Consider the following 17,317-nt stretch of genomic DNA (forward strand, 5'->3'; position numbering starts at 1 on the left):
TGGCCGCACATTGGACAAGTGTCAGGGAAGTCCCTTCTGTATTTGGAAATTCTGAGGGGCGTAAGATAGGCCCTGTTGATAATAAAAGTTTGTGTGAGGCGATCCGATAATTTTGGGGACACGAGCTTACAGGCATCCAGAGCATCGCTCCATTCATCATCCTCCATGGAGCCCACCTCCCTCTCCCACCTAGGTTTCAGGGCATAGGCCGACACTGTCGCGCTCGGTAATGTGATCATGGTGTGAAACTGAGTGATCAACTTCTTGGGGTCGGGGTATTTAATTGCTGCCATAAGAGGGTTATCAGCCAGCACTAGGTCGTCCTGTGGGAACTGGGCCCGAAAGGCGTGTCGGAGCTGAGCGTATCGAAATAGCATATGGTCAGGTAAGTTGTATTCAGTTTGCAATACGTCAAAGGATTTCAGTTTACCACCTCTGGTGATGTGTGTCAGGTTGTATATTCCCCTAGAGCTCCATACTGTAGAGTCCCGAATGAGCTCCATCTCCGGGAGGGCAGCGTTGTGCCACAGGGAGGTGTAGCCATGCGGGGACGAGATGCCGAGTCTGGTTGAGACCACGCTCCATACCCTCCTGTAGTGGAACAGGAGGGAGTGTCGGTCCCCTGACGGAATAGTCCCCCCCGCTATTACTACCAAGGGGTCCTCCGTCGGTTGGGTCCACGCTGGGCACAGAAGGCAAAGGAACCGAGTCCTGTCTACCTTGTCGACGTGGAAAAGCTGTGACAGCTGAGCAGCCAAATAATATGCATTTAAGTCGGGCAGTGCCAGGCCAGCCAGGTCGGTCGGGTTCTTAAGTCTATGCCAGGGGAGTTTATGTCTCGCGGTGCCCCAAACAAATGGTTTAAGGAGAGTTTCCAACAGTCTAAAGCATCTAAGTACCAGATAGACCGGAGAGTGCCACACCATGTACAAGATCTTAGGCAATAAGACCATTTTCACAAGATTTATACGGCCCATGACTCCCAATGGGAGTCGAGCCCAGACCTGGGTCCTCTGTTTTAGCATGTCGTACAGTGGCGTGACATTCAACGGGACATAGTCTGCCGGGTCTCTGGTGGTTCGGACCCCCAGATATTTAATTTCAGCAACTCTCTGTAAAGGGAGGAGGGCCCTATCCGCACTCATCGGGTAGCTGTCAAGAGGAAGTATTTGGGACTTGTCCCAGTTGATTCGGAGTCCCGAGAAGGCGCCGAAGCGCTCTATCAGGGCCAGAGCCACGGAGAGAGAGTCAGTAGAGTCATCTAGGTACAAAAGCATGTCGTCCGCGTAGGTACTAATTCTTTCCTCCACCCCGCCCCTCCGCAATCCTGTTATACCTGGGTGTGCACGTATGGCTATTGCCAGGGGCTCCGCCGCCAGCGCATACAGCAGCGGCGACAGGGGGCAGCCCTGCCGCATGCCCCTCCGCAAAGGGAAGCGGGCCGAGGGCCATCCATTGGCCAGGACCCTAGCCATTGGAGCCTGGTAAAGTAGCTTCACCCACTGGATAAATTTGGGGCCCAGTCCGAACCCCGCAAGGCATCTCCAGAGGTACCGCCATTCCACCGAGTCAAACGCCTTGGCTGTGTCCAAGGCGACCACTATTCTAGAGCCCGAGTTGTCGTGTTGGGCCTGAAGGTTGTTTTCGGCTTCTTTTAAAAGGGTATTTGATGTTCCCGCATGCTCCGCTTCTGCTGCCAAGTGCCTCATGTCCATCAAACAGAGTACAAGAACTGTTGCCGATTACGCCATTGAATTCCATACTCTGGCAGCAGAGGTTGCTTGGAACAATGTGGCCCTTGTGGCTGCTTTTTCTCATGGTCTCTCGGATACCATCAAGGATGAGATAGCAGCCCATAATATACCCACTGAGCTGGAGAAGTCGATCATGTTTGCCATTCTCATTGACTCCAGACTCAGAGAAAGACTCTCTTTTAAGGAGCGCTTGTGGAAGCCTCCTGTACATTTGTCTCCAAGCTTTGCAGTCTCACCCTTGCCTCCCTCACCTCCCATGCCTCCTGGTACCGAGTCGGTCAGTGAAGGTGAACCCATGCACTTGGGCTTCACGCGTCTCTCTGTGGATGAGAGAGCCCTTAGGAGGAGGTAGAGATTGTGCTTTTATTGTGGCCAAGCAGGTCACTTTTTAAAGTCTTGTCCTACCCATCCAGGGAACGTCGAACCTTAAGGCCCTGTCACTGCAGACCATAGGTGGCATTGTTTCGTCCCCAGTTATCCAGAAGGATAAGCCCCTGGTTTTGGTTACCCTTTCTTGGGCTAAGTTGTCCTTCGATTCAGGTTCTAATCAACTCTGTGGCTGCAGGCCTGTTCATTGATGCTGCCTTTGTATTAAAGCACTTGATTCTGCTGCAGCTGCCATTGAGGCTCTTGACGGGAGACCTCTACAGCATGCCAATGTGACTTATGAGACTGTTCCTTTGTCCATGGCCAAAGGGGCTCTTCACCATGAGATAATCCAATTCCAAGTTAGTTCCTCACATAAGTTTCCGCTGGTTATTGGTTATCCTTGGTTACAGAGGCACAACCCCTCTTTTGATTGGCTCCGTGCTGAGGTTCTCTCCTGGTTGCAACAATGCAGTAAGACATGCTTCCAGAAGGTAGTCAAGGTCCTGTGCACCTCTTCACTCTCCTTCCTGTTGGAGTAGTACCACGATTTTAGCGATGTCTTTAACAAAGGTCAAGCCAATAGTTTGCCTCCACACCAGTGGTATGATTGCGCAATTGATCTTCAACCTGGTGCCATACTACCTCGTGGCCAGGTATACCCTTTGTCAGTCTTGGAGGATAAGGCCATGGAGGAGTATGTTGCAAATGCAATTTCCTGTGGTTTCAGCCACAAATACTCATATCCTGCTAGTGCTGGTTTCTTCTTTGTGAAGTGGTGAACTGAGACCTTGTATTGATTATAGGGGTCTCAATTGTTTCACCATTAAGAATGCCTATACGATTCCGTTGATTACAGAGTTATTTGACCGCCTCAAGGGAGCAACAGTTTTCACAAAGCTTGCTTTGAGAGGGGCATATAATCTTGTAAAGGATTAGGGCAACGAGTGGAAAACTAAATTTAATACCAGAACAGGCCATTATAAGTACCTCGTAATACCTTTTGGCTTTTGTAACGCTTATTAACGATGTCCTCTGAAATTTGTTGCAGTTATGTCTGGTTGTTTATCTCAATGATATCCTCATATTTTCCAAGTCACTGGAGAGCCACACAGATGTCTGTCGTGTGCTTCAGAAACTAAGAAACTAAGAAAGAACAATCTCTATTGTGAATTTGAGAAGAGTGAATTCCATAGTGAACAGGTTAAATAACTGGTTTATGCCATTTCCACTGCTGGTTTTTCGATGGACCCAGAGAAACTTTCAGCAGTCCTACAGTGGTCCCGACCCATGGGTTTATGTCCTATGCAGTGTTTTCTTGGCTATGCCAACTATTATCGGAAGTTTATTCGTAACTTCTCGTCTCTGGTCAAGCCCCTGACTTATATGAGCAGAAAGGACTGTAACCGACAGAGTTGGTCTCCAGCGTCCATTAAGGCCTTTGAGAGTCTGAAGGCTGCCTTTGTTTCTGCTCCTCTGTTGGCACATCCTGGTCCTACATTACCTTTTATTCTTGAGGTTGATGCTTCTGAGACTGGAGTTGGCGCCCCTTCTGTCTCAACGTCCTACCTCTGAGAGCACTATGCATCCTTGTGGCTACTTCTCCAAGAAATTGTCACCTGCTTAGTGCAATTATGACATTGAATGGTCTGTTAGCTGTTAGCAACCATTTTAGCCCTGAAAGAATGGAGACATCTCCTCAAAGTTACCACTGTGCCGGTTCTCATTCTTACTGACCATAAGACTCTCACATTCATTTCTGAGGCTAAACGCCTCTTTCCCAGAAGGCCTCTTTTTTGGTCAAGTTTCAATTACATTGTCTCATTCTTACCCGGTAGTAAGAATGTAAGGACTGACGCTTTGTCACAACTAATTTCCTCCACTTCCAAGATGGAGTCGGTTCCGGTTCCTGTGATTCCTCCTGATCATATTCTGGCTACGGTTCGCACCAGTCTCACTTCTTCTTTGGGTGACAAATTTCTTGCTGCTCAGGTCCATGCTCCTCCTAATGCCGGGTACACACGAGAGGATTGATTGATGCCGGGTACACACGAGAGGATTGATCCGCGGATACGGTCCGCCGGACAGTATCCGCGGATAAATCCTCTCGAGGATTTCCGCGGATTTTGATCCGATGGAGTGTACTCACCATCGGATCGAAATCCGCACCGAAATCCCATCGCGATGACGTGTCGCGCCGTCGCCGCGATGATGACGCGGCGACATGCGCGACGCTGTCATATAAGGAATTCCACGCATGCGTCGAATCATTACGACGCATGCGGGGGATTCATTCGGACGGATTGATCCGGTGAGTCTGTACAGACCAGCGGATCAATCCGTTGGGATGGATTCAAGTGGATAGATTTTAAAGCATGTCTTAAAATGTTTATCCGCTGGAAATCCATCCCAGGGGATAAAAATCCGCGGAAACAGATCCGCTGGATTGTACACACCAGCGGATCTATCCGCTGGAACTGATCCGCAGATCAATTCCAGCGGATAGATCCTCTCGTGTGTACGGGGCCTAAGAACCTTGTGACCGCTGCTTTGTCCCAGAGAGTCTTTGTACTGCCGTGCTCCAGACTTACTATTCTCCCAACGCTGCTAGCCACCCTGGGAATAATCAACTCTTTTGATCAAGTTCCCAAAAATTCTGGTGGCCTAGTCTATGTGCTGATGTAACCGCCTTTGTAGCTGCCTGTTCCGTGGGTGCTCAGAGTAAGACTCCACGACACCTTCCAGTGGGCCTGCTACAACCCATACCCAATGGAGAGAGGCCCTGGACCCACCTGTCTATGGATTTCATTGTGGAGTTACCCAACTCCCAGGGCAACACAGTTATCCTTATGGTGGTTGACTGTTTCTCGAAAATGTCTCATTGTATTCCACTTAGAAGTTGCCCACTTTTAAGGAACTGGCTTCCATTTTTGGTCGAGAGATCTTTTGCTTACATGGGCTACCCAAGGTGATTGTCAGTAGTAGTCAGTTAGTGTCCCCTTTTGTTCACAGTTGGGAATTGAGCTTGCTTTCTCCTCTGCATATCACCAGCAGTCTAATGGGGCCGCAGAACGAGCCAATCAGTCCTTGGAGCAATTCCTATGTTGCTATATTTTTAAACATCATAATAACTGGTCAGACCTCCTACCATGGACAGAGTTTGCTCACAATAGTGCCTTAAATTCTGCCTCCTAATTGTCCCAGTTTATGGCGAACTATGGTTTCCAACCTTCCATGTTGCCTGACTCATTTGTTCCGAGGAGTATTCCTGCATTAGAGGAGCATCTTCGTGGTCTTAGTGTAAAAAAATCCATAACCAATGACTGGAAGAATAGGACAAACTGGTCTCATACTTTTCAAATATTTTAGCAGAGTTACAGGGCTGCCACTTTAAATCTCTATATCTACTATATCTGAATGATATTTTATATATATATATATATATATATATATATATATATATATATATATATATATATATATATATATATATACATATATATATATATATATATATATATATATATATATATATATATATATATATATATATATATATATATACATACATAGATAGATAGATAGATAGATAGATAGATAGAGCTATCTTTAAATAAATATAGTCATTTATTTGATGTGTTTAAATACTGTATTTGTCACTCATGACATTACCCCTTTAAATGTGCACAAAGTCATGTAAATGTACAATTCACAATATCACAAACAGCTTGTCTTATCTTCAATATTGTTTGAATGCTATATCAATAAACATAAAACAGATGACCTTTCACACTTAGTCCATCTAAGTTTTTTAATGTGACTTTAAAGTGCAGTCTCTCGTGCTGAAACAAACCACTCAAGTGCAGTTCAGATACTAAGATGTCTGGATAGCAAGCTATATATGTTCTTCACTGATGTCCTTTTCACCACTCCTTTCCTCTATGCTTCCAGGCAATATAAAGCCCTGATGTTTCTCATGGGTGAAGAGACAAACAAGAGAATACACCCATAGCAGGGGCATACATACAGGGGTCGCCATTGCGACCCACCAGCCCCCTGTACACCTGGATAGGAGGGCGACGGAATGTAGAAAAACTGATCCTTCCATGCAGCCACTGAATGCCCGCTTCCCCTCCCTACCACAGACATTCATTGGCTTCAGGAGGGAAATGGAGGGTAATGGCTCCCCCGGGGGTCCCTGTGTCCTTCCCTGACCCCCTTCAGCACTGCCAGGCTTTACGCTCCCACCTCCCGCTGGCTGCTACGGGGGATCTGTCAGGATGGAGAGCAGGGAAGGAACTGATCACCGACTCTGTTTTTGTATTTATTTTGTATTCGTTCATAACTGGAGCATAGTGAACTGTGTTTACTATGCCTCAGTTTATGAATAAACTAGAAGCTCTGTACAGAGCTATTACAGTTCATTCATTCTGTGCAGCTGAGGCTGCAGAGAAATGGACTGAAGAATCTATCTTCAGTACTTTTCTCTGTCTCAAAAGTGAGACATCAGGGGTCTGTTTGGACCCCAATATTTCAGCAAAGCCCCCCAATGGGGGCCTAAAAAATATGTAAAAAAATAATACAAATTTTAACTGAAAAAAAAAGTAAATAAATAAATTAAATGGCAAAACATTCTAAAACAAAAAAAAAATCTACTGACACCAGTGGAAGAACTACTAGGTTAGACTGGGCTTTGTGATTCCACCACTGTGGAGGGGCCTCAAGATGGCATGAAGGTGGCCCACTGTGGGACCATAAGAGTGTTATGCCTTGGTCTCATAGTGTAAAACTATTTTATTAAAGGTTATGTATAAAAACAGGTTGCACTCACTTGTAGACAAAATGTTACAAACACAGGTGAGTTTGACCCATAAACTCAGTGTTGGCAGTGGACATCTTCAACAAGCCTCATACTCTTCCAGCAATTTAGTTCTACGTATATAAACCCACAGTGGCTGAACTGTGCTTATGTATTACAAAACACACATACTTTGCAGGGACAATGAGGATCTACCCATGTTGTGCTGACAGGTAGATTGGCAGTCCTAGGCCCCGTACACACTTCATTTTCATCGGACCAAACCGACCGTGTGTATAGGCTATCGGTCTGGTTTCCTTCTGTCCAAAATTTCTAAACATGCTTCAAAACCGAACCGATGGACCACTGCCCCATCGGACCAAACCGATGGTTAGTACAGAAGAGCATCGGTTCAAAACCCTTGCATGCTCAGAATCAAGTCGACGCATGCTTGGAAGCATTGAACTTCGTTTTATTCAGCACGTTGTGTGTTTGACGTCACCGCGTTCTGACCCGATCGGATTTCGGACTGATGGTGTGTACACATATCAGGCTGTACGGCCACTTCAGAGGTGAACTGATGAAAACGGTCCGACGGGTCAGCCTCATCAGTTTGGTCCGACCGTGTGTATGGTTTCATTATATTTAGTAATTGTGTTACTGATAGCAAAATGATGCACAGAAAGCTCTGTGCCACTCTTGACAGCTATACTACCATGGCCTATGTTGGTTATACAGACATCTGGCCCTGGGGCACAGGAGTTAAAAGTCTCTCTTTTGCCCAGAGAAATCAGATTCTAACATGTTTAGCACAGAACACATCCATTGAGGATGAATAACATGCAGCATTTGATTAACTACATTGTAAAACAAACACTTTCTCATAAATCAGCCCCATTGGAGTCTGAAACTTGTGCAGAAGAAGCATATGTGGGCAACTTCTCTTCAGGGCTTCATCCCCATGCTGAGAGATTATTTGATTAGTTAATAATATGTGGACAGGATATAACATAATACAAACTTCAGTCATTTATGTGACTGCCTAAATCCATTAGGCTGCACTGACAAATGCAATTATCTCACCCAGGCATCTCTTAAAACAAATTCTTACCTTGTCTGATGATTTAAAAACTGATAATTTTTACTTTTCACACTATTGTGTAGACTGCTTAAGGATCTTCTTCTAATAGTTAATGAAATTGGTTAATAAGATGTTAGTTTTCCCAACGTAAAATAAATGTTGATTTTGTATCAATATTACCTAGATACATACAAAGATATAACGTTTAACTCCAAAACCTATAAAAAAAGTTAACTTAGATTTTCTAGGACTTGTGGTGGGACAGATGCATATTTCACAAGGTTAATTGTTAGACCTAAAGGTCTCTAGGTGTATCTATCAATGATTATAATCTTGATGAGGGCATACATCTGGACATGACTATAAAAGTCAAATAAAATGTGCCTCAAGGTCAGGCTTCAATTTGCTGCATGCCATGCAAGACAGCCCTAAGCTGCTGGTTATTTTCCATTTAAAATTATTCAAAGAACAAGAAACAACTTTGGCACAGGCTGGTGCAGACACATGCAGAGCTCAAAGCCTAAGGTAATGCACAACTTCTTATCAATCGTCTGGGTCTTCAGATGTCATGGTAATTTCTCTAATCCTTTTGGTCCAGGCTCTGCAGATTGACACGGTGCCTGAGGTAGACCCGAGGGGACAGGATAGCTTTCCTTGTCAAACAATTCACGCCTCGGCTTGTCTACAACAGATGGAAGTTCTGAAGAATTAAAATGGAAAAAATGTCAAAGACTTTGAGGAACACGATGGCAATATTTAATTCTTCAAGCCTTTATTTTCTATTGCTGCACAGCTCAGAACATGGAATCCTCAACATCTTGCAACATTATCACACTACATGTTGGTAGAAATGTGTTAATGAGAATTGGCAGTGTTTTTTCTTTAATCCTTATGAAGAGAAAATCCTCTGTTATATATTTTTAGCTTATTTACATTTTTTGGATGATTTGAATGTGATAACACCATTCTGAATTCAAAATGTGCTTCCTTAGACTTAGAAATATGAATAGATAAACATACTTTGCTTGTTGATCAGTCAATTGAGCATGGGCCAATGTTTAAGATAAAATGAACTCTCTAGGGGCAGATCCACAAAGGAATTACGCCGGCGTATCTATTGATACGCCGGCGTAATTTTAAATTTCCTGCATGGTATCTTTGTTTTGTATCTACAAAACAAGATACGACAGCATCTGGGATCGATCCGACAGGCGTACGTCTTAGTACGCCGTCGGATCTTAGATGCAATTTTTCGGCGGCCGCTAGATGGCGTTTTCGTCGAATTCTGCGTTGAGTATGCAAATTAGCTAGTTACGGCGATCCACGAATGTACGTCCGGCCGGAACATTACGTCAATAATTATCAATATGTGTTAAAGAATAAATATAAACACACAGTGGATAAAAAAAGTCTACACATTCCTGTTAAAATGTCAAGTTTCTGTGATGTAAAGAAATGAGACAAAGATAAATCATTTCAGAACTTTTCCCACCTTTAATGTGACCTATGAACTGTACAACTCAATTGGAAAACAAACTAAAATCTTTTAGGGTGGGGGGGGGATTAAAAAAAATAAAATAAAATAATGTGGTCGCATAAGTGTGCACACCGTCTTATAACTGGGGATGTAGCTGTGTTCAGAATTAAGCAATCACATTAAAACTCATGTTAAATAGGAGTCAGTACATACCTGCCATCATTTATAGTGCCTCTGATTCACCCCAAATAAAGTTCAGCTGCTCTAGTAGGTCTTTCCTGATATTTTCTTAGTTGCATCCTACAGCAAAAGCCATGGTCTGCAGAGAGCTTCCAAAGCATCAGAGGGATCTCATTGTTAAAAGGTATCAGTCAGGAGAAGGGTGCAAAAGAATTTCCAAGGCATTAGATATACCATGGAACACAGTGAAGACAGTCATCATCAAGTGGAGAAAATATGGCACAACAGTGACATTACCAAGAACCGGACGTCCCTCCAAAATTGCTGAAAAAACGAGAAGAAAACTGGTCAGGGAGGCTGCTAAGAGGCCTACAGCAATATTAAAGGAGTTTCAGGAATATCTGTCAAGTACTGGCTGTGTGGTACATGTGACAACAATCTCCCGTATTCTTCATATGTCTGGACTATGGGGTAGAGTGGCAAGACAGATTCCTTTTCTTAAAGAGAAAAACATGCAAGCCCAGAACATTTTGCAAAAACACAATTAAAGTCTTCAAAAAGCATGTGGGAAACATTTTTGTCCATAATTCCAAACAATATTTTTGGCGCAAAAACAAAACTGCACATTGCTAAAAGAACACCATACCCACAGTGAAGCATGGTGGTGACAGCATCATGCTTTGGGGCTGTTTTTCTTCAACTGGAACAGGGGCCTTAGTCAAGGTAGACAGATATATGAACAGTTCCAAATACCAGTCATTATTGGCTCAAAACTAGAGTTGAGCAAACCCGAACTGTAAAGTTCGGGTTCGGTACGGACTTTGGGGTTTTCCTGAACTCGGACCCGAACCCGAATAATTGGAAAAAGTTTGGGTCCGGGATCGGAGTTCGGGAAAAAAAATGCACGGAAGTCCCCGCAAATTCAATAACCAGACCCTTTAGGTCTGGTATGGATATTAAAGGGAACCCCGCCATCAATTTAAAAAAAAAATGACATGCGGTTCCCCCTAAATATCCATAACCAGACCCTTCAGGTCTGGTATGGATATTAAGGGGAACCCCGCCGGCAATTAAAAAAAAAAATGACGTGCGGTTCCCCCGTTAATATCCATAACCAGACCCGTTATCCGAGCACATTGACCTGGCCAGCCGCAGAAAAGAGGGGGGGGACAGAGTGCGGCCCCCCCTCTCCTGAACCGCACCAGGCCACATGCCCTCAACATGGGGAGGATGTCCCCATGTTGATGGGGACAAGGGTCTCATCCCCACAACCCTTGCCCGGTGGTTGTGGGGGTATGTGGGCGGGAGGCTTATCAGAATCTGGAAGACCCCTTTAACAAAAGGGACCCCCAGATCCTGACCCCCCCCTGTGTGAAATGGTAAAGAGTCAACTGGCAACAACCTGGACACTGCCGCCCATTCTGGGCCAAATCATCACCCCTAGCTCCAAAGTCAAAAGTCTCGGGGTCATCTTCGACACCTTCATGACAATGGACGCACAAATAGGGTCAGTAGTCAGCGGAGCGCACCATCTGTTGCGCCTACTACGCAGACTTATTCCATTTATCCCCAAAGAAGACGTAGCAGTCGTGGTGGGAACAATCGTGAATTCCAGACTGGACTATGCTAACGTCCTGTACCTCGGACTCCCAAAGTACCAAATCTCCCGTCTGCAAGTCGTTCAGAATACGGCCGCCAGACTGGTGACTGGGAAAAAAACATGGGAATCAATCTCACCTTCGTTGAGAACCCTTCACTGGCTGCCAGTAAAAGACAGAATTGCATTTAAAGCACTCTGCCTGACACATAAGTGCATCCATGGGAAGGCTCCGCAATATCTTTGCGACAAGATAGAACCTCACAATTCGAATCGCGTTCTGCGATCCACCGACCAAAATCTGGTCAGGGTACCAAAAACCAAATACAAGTCCAAAGGAGAAAGAAGGTTTGCTTTTCAGGGTCCTAGACTATGGAACGCTTTACCAACCAGCATTCGGTTGGAGGAAAACCACCTGACTTTCAGAAGACAGATCAAAACTCTGCTCTTTTGATGTCATGAGACACGAACAACTAGCGCCCAGAAGCGATTCAGTTCGCATGCGCCGCGCTTTATAAGTTTTTCATTCATTCATTCATTCATTCATTTCACGAAGGAAGTGTAAATTCTTGTAAAAAAAAAACACACACACACCGTAGAATAAAGTCCTTTATTAATAAAAAAAAAGAAAAAAGAAAAAAACTCCAGCGGTGATAATCCACTCGTTCCCGGCTTCCTGCTCCAACGATGTGCTGATCCAGCGACGAGTGCGGGTGATCTCCAGCGATGAGAAGATCCAGCGATGGGTGATCTCCGCTCCAGCGATGAGAAGATCCATCCATCCGGAACGCAGCATCGCCAACCTCCTCTCATCGCTGGACACAGCCCAGCGAATGACGCGCTGAAGCTGTGACATTACTTATATAGAGGAGGCAGGGCCACCCGTCACGTGACCCCGCACCCTCTGACGTACCCTCTGCTACGTCACTGGGGAAGCCCAGGAAGAGGGAAGACTCTGGGCTTCCCCAGTGACGTAGCAGAGGGTACATCAGAGGGTGCGGGGTCAGGTGACGGGTGGCCCTGCCTCCCCTATATAAGTAATGTCACAGCTCCAGCGCGTCATTCGCTGGGCTGTGTCCAGCGATGAGAGGAGGTCGGCAATGCTGTGCTCCGGATGGATGGATATTCTCATCACTGGAGCGGAGATCACCCGTCGCTGGATCTTCTCATCGCTGGAGATCACCCGCACTCGTCGCTGGATCAGCACATCGTTGGAGCAGGAAGCCGGGAACGAGTGGATTATCACCGCTGGAGTTTTTTTTTTTTATTAATAAAGGACTTTATTCGGTGTGTGTGTGTTTTTTTTTTACAAGAATTTACACTTCCTTTGTGAAATGGTAGGGGTACAGTGTACCCCATTACCATTTCACACAGGGGGGGTCAGGATCCGGGGTCCCCTTTGTTAAAGGGGTCTTCCAGATTCTGATAAGCCTCCCGCCCGCATACCCCCACAACCACCGGGCAAGGGTTGTGGGGATGAGACCCTTGTCCCCATCAACATGGGGACATCTTCCCCATGTTGAGGGCATGTGGCCTGGTGCGGTTCAGGAGAGGGGGGGCCGCACTCTGTCCCCCCCTCTTTTCTGCGGCCGGCCAGGTCAACGTGCTCGGATAACGGGTCTGGTTATGGATATTAACGGGGAACCGCATGTCATTTTTTTTTTAATTGCCAGCGGGGTTCCCCTTAATATCCATACCAGACCTAAAGGGTCTGGTTATTGAATTTGCGGGGACCTCCGCGCATTTTTTTTTCTAAAAGTCCGTGTCCCATTGACTACAATGGGGTTCGGAGTTCGGGTTCGGGTTCCCGAACCTGAACTTTTTTTTTAAAGTTCGGGTTCGGACCCGAACCCGAACATCCGGGTGTCCGCTCAACTCTACTCAAAACCTTCAGGATTCTGCTAGAAAGCTAAATATGAAGAGGAAATCCATCTTTCAGCATGACAATGACCCAAAGCATACATCCAAATCAACAAAGGAAAGCCTTCCTGAGATAATTCTCAGTTCGTATGTATGTGATTATGACTTTCTATTGTACAGTACTCTGGGGCAGACATGACCTTGACTTATATAAAGCCATCTGAAAAAAATTGGCTTTTGAAAATGAAGTCTAAGGAAACAGATAATTACACAGCTGAAAAGGATATGTATTTCTGTTCAGTTAATCTTGTCATCCAGACTCCCCTTTCAGAGAACCGTTGTCCTGCTTTCAGCATGTGTCTATGTACACCACAGCAGAGCCTGACAGGTTCAGAATACTGGTCATCCCTCTCCCAGTCTGAGATCAGCTGTGCTAGCATTACAGGATGTTAATATCAAGATATAATAAGGTACTTGTGCTAGTTGTATTTGAAAATACTTGTAATAACTTTTTAATTAATGTTTATAATTGCAGTAATTTCTCAGTTTTACATCTGCTACAAGTTCAGATTTGACTTGAAACAAAGTAAAAATAACTTTTCTGACAATGTTTTGGTTTCAGGCTCTATTTTCCAGTGCTGTATGACTAAATTTTAGAACACTTTTATGTATAATTTATGACATGGTTCTAATAATAAACCAGTATTTGCTTGCCTGAATTCTCATTCCTTTGTGTGTTGTGTAATAGTGGCAGCTGTGATTCTCAACACATTCCACACAGGTGGCTAGAGTGAGGAACTCTGTAAATTTCCATGGGTAAATATTTTTTCCTGTACACTCAGCGCTTTGTTTACCATTGTGGTTTCTGATGCACAGCTAGCATTTTCAGTTCAACATTTTTTCTCATCTTATGTCCTTCCACAAGGATTTTTAAAGCCAATATGGCTGATTTCAGATGAATTTATGTTCCAGTATATTAAACGTATTTATTGTGATAAATACATATACACGAATTAGCCATAACTTTATGACCACCCACCTAATATTTAGTTGGTTCCACTTTTGCAGCCAAAACAGCATCTTTTGCCACCAGAACAGCCCTGACTTACTGAGGCATGGACACCACTAGCCAGCTGAAGGTATGCTGTGGTATTTGGTATGAAGCTGTCAGTAGCAGATGCTTTGAGTCCTGTAGGTTTGAGGTGGGGCCTAAATGGATCAGGCTTGTTTTTCCAGCACATCCCACAGATGCTTGATTGGACTGAGATCTGGAGAATTTGTCAAGTCAAAAGTCAATACCTCAAACACATAGGTGTGTTCTGCAAACCTTTTTTGAACATTGGCCCAGATTCAGGTAGGGGCGCGCACTGATACGGCGGCGCAGCGTTTCATTTTTACGCTACGCCTCCGTAAATTACTGGAGCTACGCTTCATTCACGAAGCATTTGCTACGTAATTTGCGGCGGTGTTTCGTAAAAGGGGCCGGCGTAAGCGCGCATAATTTAAATGATCCCGTAGGGGGCGTGGATCATTTAAATTAGGCGCGTAACCGCGCCGAACATACTGCGCATGCTCCGTCGGGAAAATTTCCCGATGTGCATTGCGGTAAATGACGTCGCAAGGACGTCATTGGCTTTGACGTGAACGTAAATGGCGTCCAGCGCCATTCACGAACAAGTTACGCAAACGACGCAAAATTTGAAAATCGCGACGTGGGAACGACATCCATACTTACCATTGGCTGCACCTCCTAATAGCAGGAGCAGCCTTACGGCGAAAACGACGTACGCAAACGACGTAAAAAATGAGCGCCGGCCGCGTGTACGTTTGTGAATCGGCGTTAGTATGCAATTTGCATACTCTACGCTGACAACTACGGGTGCGCCACCTAGCGGCCAGCGTCAGAATGCACCCTTAGATACGACGGCATAAGAGACTTATGCCAGTGGTATCTTAGGCTACAGTCGGCGTATCTAGCTTTCTGAATACAGAAAGTAGATACGCCGGCGCTACTTAGCAATTACGCTGCGTATCTATGGATATGCAGGCGTAATTGCTTTCTGAATCTACCCCAATGTTTGTAGTGTGGCAGGGTGCATTATCTTGCTGAAAAAGACCATTGCCATCAAGGAATACCGTTTCCATGAAGAGGTTTACTTGGTCAGCAGCATTGTTAAGGTAGATGGTATATATCAAAATAACATCCACATGAATGGCTGGACCTAGTATTTCCCAGCAGAATATTACCCAAAACATCACCTCTGCTGGCTTGCCTTCCTCCCATACTGCATCCTGATGCCATCTCTTCTCAAGGAAAGTACCACACAGGCACCTGGCCATCCACAGTAATTGATCAGATCAGACAACGTTCTTCCATTGTTCTGTGGTCTGATTCTAATGCTTATGTGCCCATTGTAGGCGCTTTTGGCTGTCGACACAAGTCAGCATTGGCACCCTGGCTGGTATTAGGATATGCAATCCCATACATAACAAACTAGGATGCCCATTTTTTCTGCTTCAGGATCATACAGCCAGATTCAGGTAGAGCGGCGTATCTTAGATCGTTGTAGCTAGGGTTGTCCCGATACCGATACCAGTATCGGTATCGGGACCGATACAGAGTATTTGCGGGAGTACTTGTACTCCTGCAAATACCCCCGATGCCTAAATAGAATACTTGCCCCCCCCGCCGCCGCGTATCGCAAAGCCGCCGCTGCTGCCGCGTTAATCACCGCACGGGGAACATTAGAGTCAGCTTTCGTTTGAATAGCTGTTTTCCCCGCTGCGCATAGACACTCCCACTTGCTCGGGATTGGACGGATCTGTCCAATTGCGAGCAAGGGGGAGTTTCTCTATACACAGCGCGGCAGGGAAAACAGCTTATTCAAATGAAAGCTGACTGTAATGTTCCCCGCGTGGTGATTAACGCGGCGGCGGCATCATTTAGGTACGGGGGACATGGCTGCAGGTGGGGGGACATGGCTGGATATGTGGGGGACATGGCTGCAATATGTTTGGGGACATGGCTGCGTATATGGGGGACATGGCTGCAATATGTTTGGGGACATGGCTGCGTATATGGGGGACATGGCTGCAATATGTTTGGGGACATGGCTGCGTATATGGGGGACATGGCTGCAATATGTTTGGGGACATGGCTGCAATATGTTTGGGGACATGGCTGCGTATATGGGGGACATGGCTGCAATATGTTTGGGGACATGGCTGCAATATGTTTGGGGACATGGCTGCAATATGTTTGGGGACATGGCTGCATATGTTTGGGGACATGGCTGCATATGTTTGGGGACATGGCTGCATATGTGGGGGACATGGCTGCATATGTGGGGGGACATGGCTGCATTTGGGGACACATTTAAAAAAAAGTATCGGTATTCGGTATCGGCGAGTACATAAAAAAAGTATCGGTACTTGGACTCAGTCCTAAAAAAGTGGTATCGGGACAACCCTAGTTGTAGCGCATCTCATTTGCGCTATGCCGACGTAACATAGAGAGGCAAGTACAGTATTCTCAAAGCACTTGCTTCGTAAGTTACGTTGGCGTAGCGTAAATGGGCCGGCGTAAGCCCACCTAATTCAAATTAGGAAGGTAGTGGGCGTGTTGTATTAAAATTAGCCGTGACCCCATGTAAATGAATTCCCGAACGAACAGGGCATGTGCGCGCATGCTCAGAATCACGTCGAATTTACGCCCTAAGATACGATGGCTCAATGGCAATGGCGTGAACGTAACCTACGCCCAGCCCCATTCACATACGACTTACGTAAACAACGTAAAATCCGATGGCAGTTCCGACGTCCATACCCTAACATTACTTAGACCAGCTATTTGGTGGTTTATCTTTACGCCGGACGTACGCCTTCCGTAAACGGCATAGCTTACTGCGACGGGCGCAAGTACGTTCGTGATTTGGCGTATCTCGCTCATTTACATATTCAACGCGTAAATCAATGGAAGCACCCCTAGCGGCCAGCGTAAATATGCACCCAAGATACGACGGCGTAGGAGACTTACGTCGGTCGTAGGAAGCCAATATTCAGGCGTATCTTGTACTGTGAATTAGGCGCATAGATACGACGGCGCATCCGTGGACTTACGTGGTGTATCATTAGATACGTCGGCGTAAGTCTTTGTGAATCTGGGCCTATGTTTATAAATGCTCAGGTGCTCACCCGCAAAGAA

The sequence above is a fragment of the Rana temporaria genome, chromosome 3 (assembly GCF_905171775.1).
Source record: "Rana temporaria chromosome 3, aRanTem1.1, whole genome shotgun sequence".
Lineage (NCBI taxonomy): Eukaryota > Metazoa > Chordata > Amphibia > Anura > Ranidae > Rana > Rana temporaria.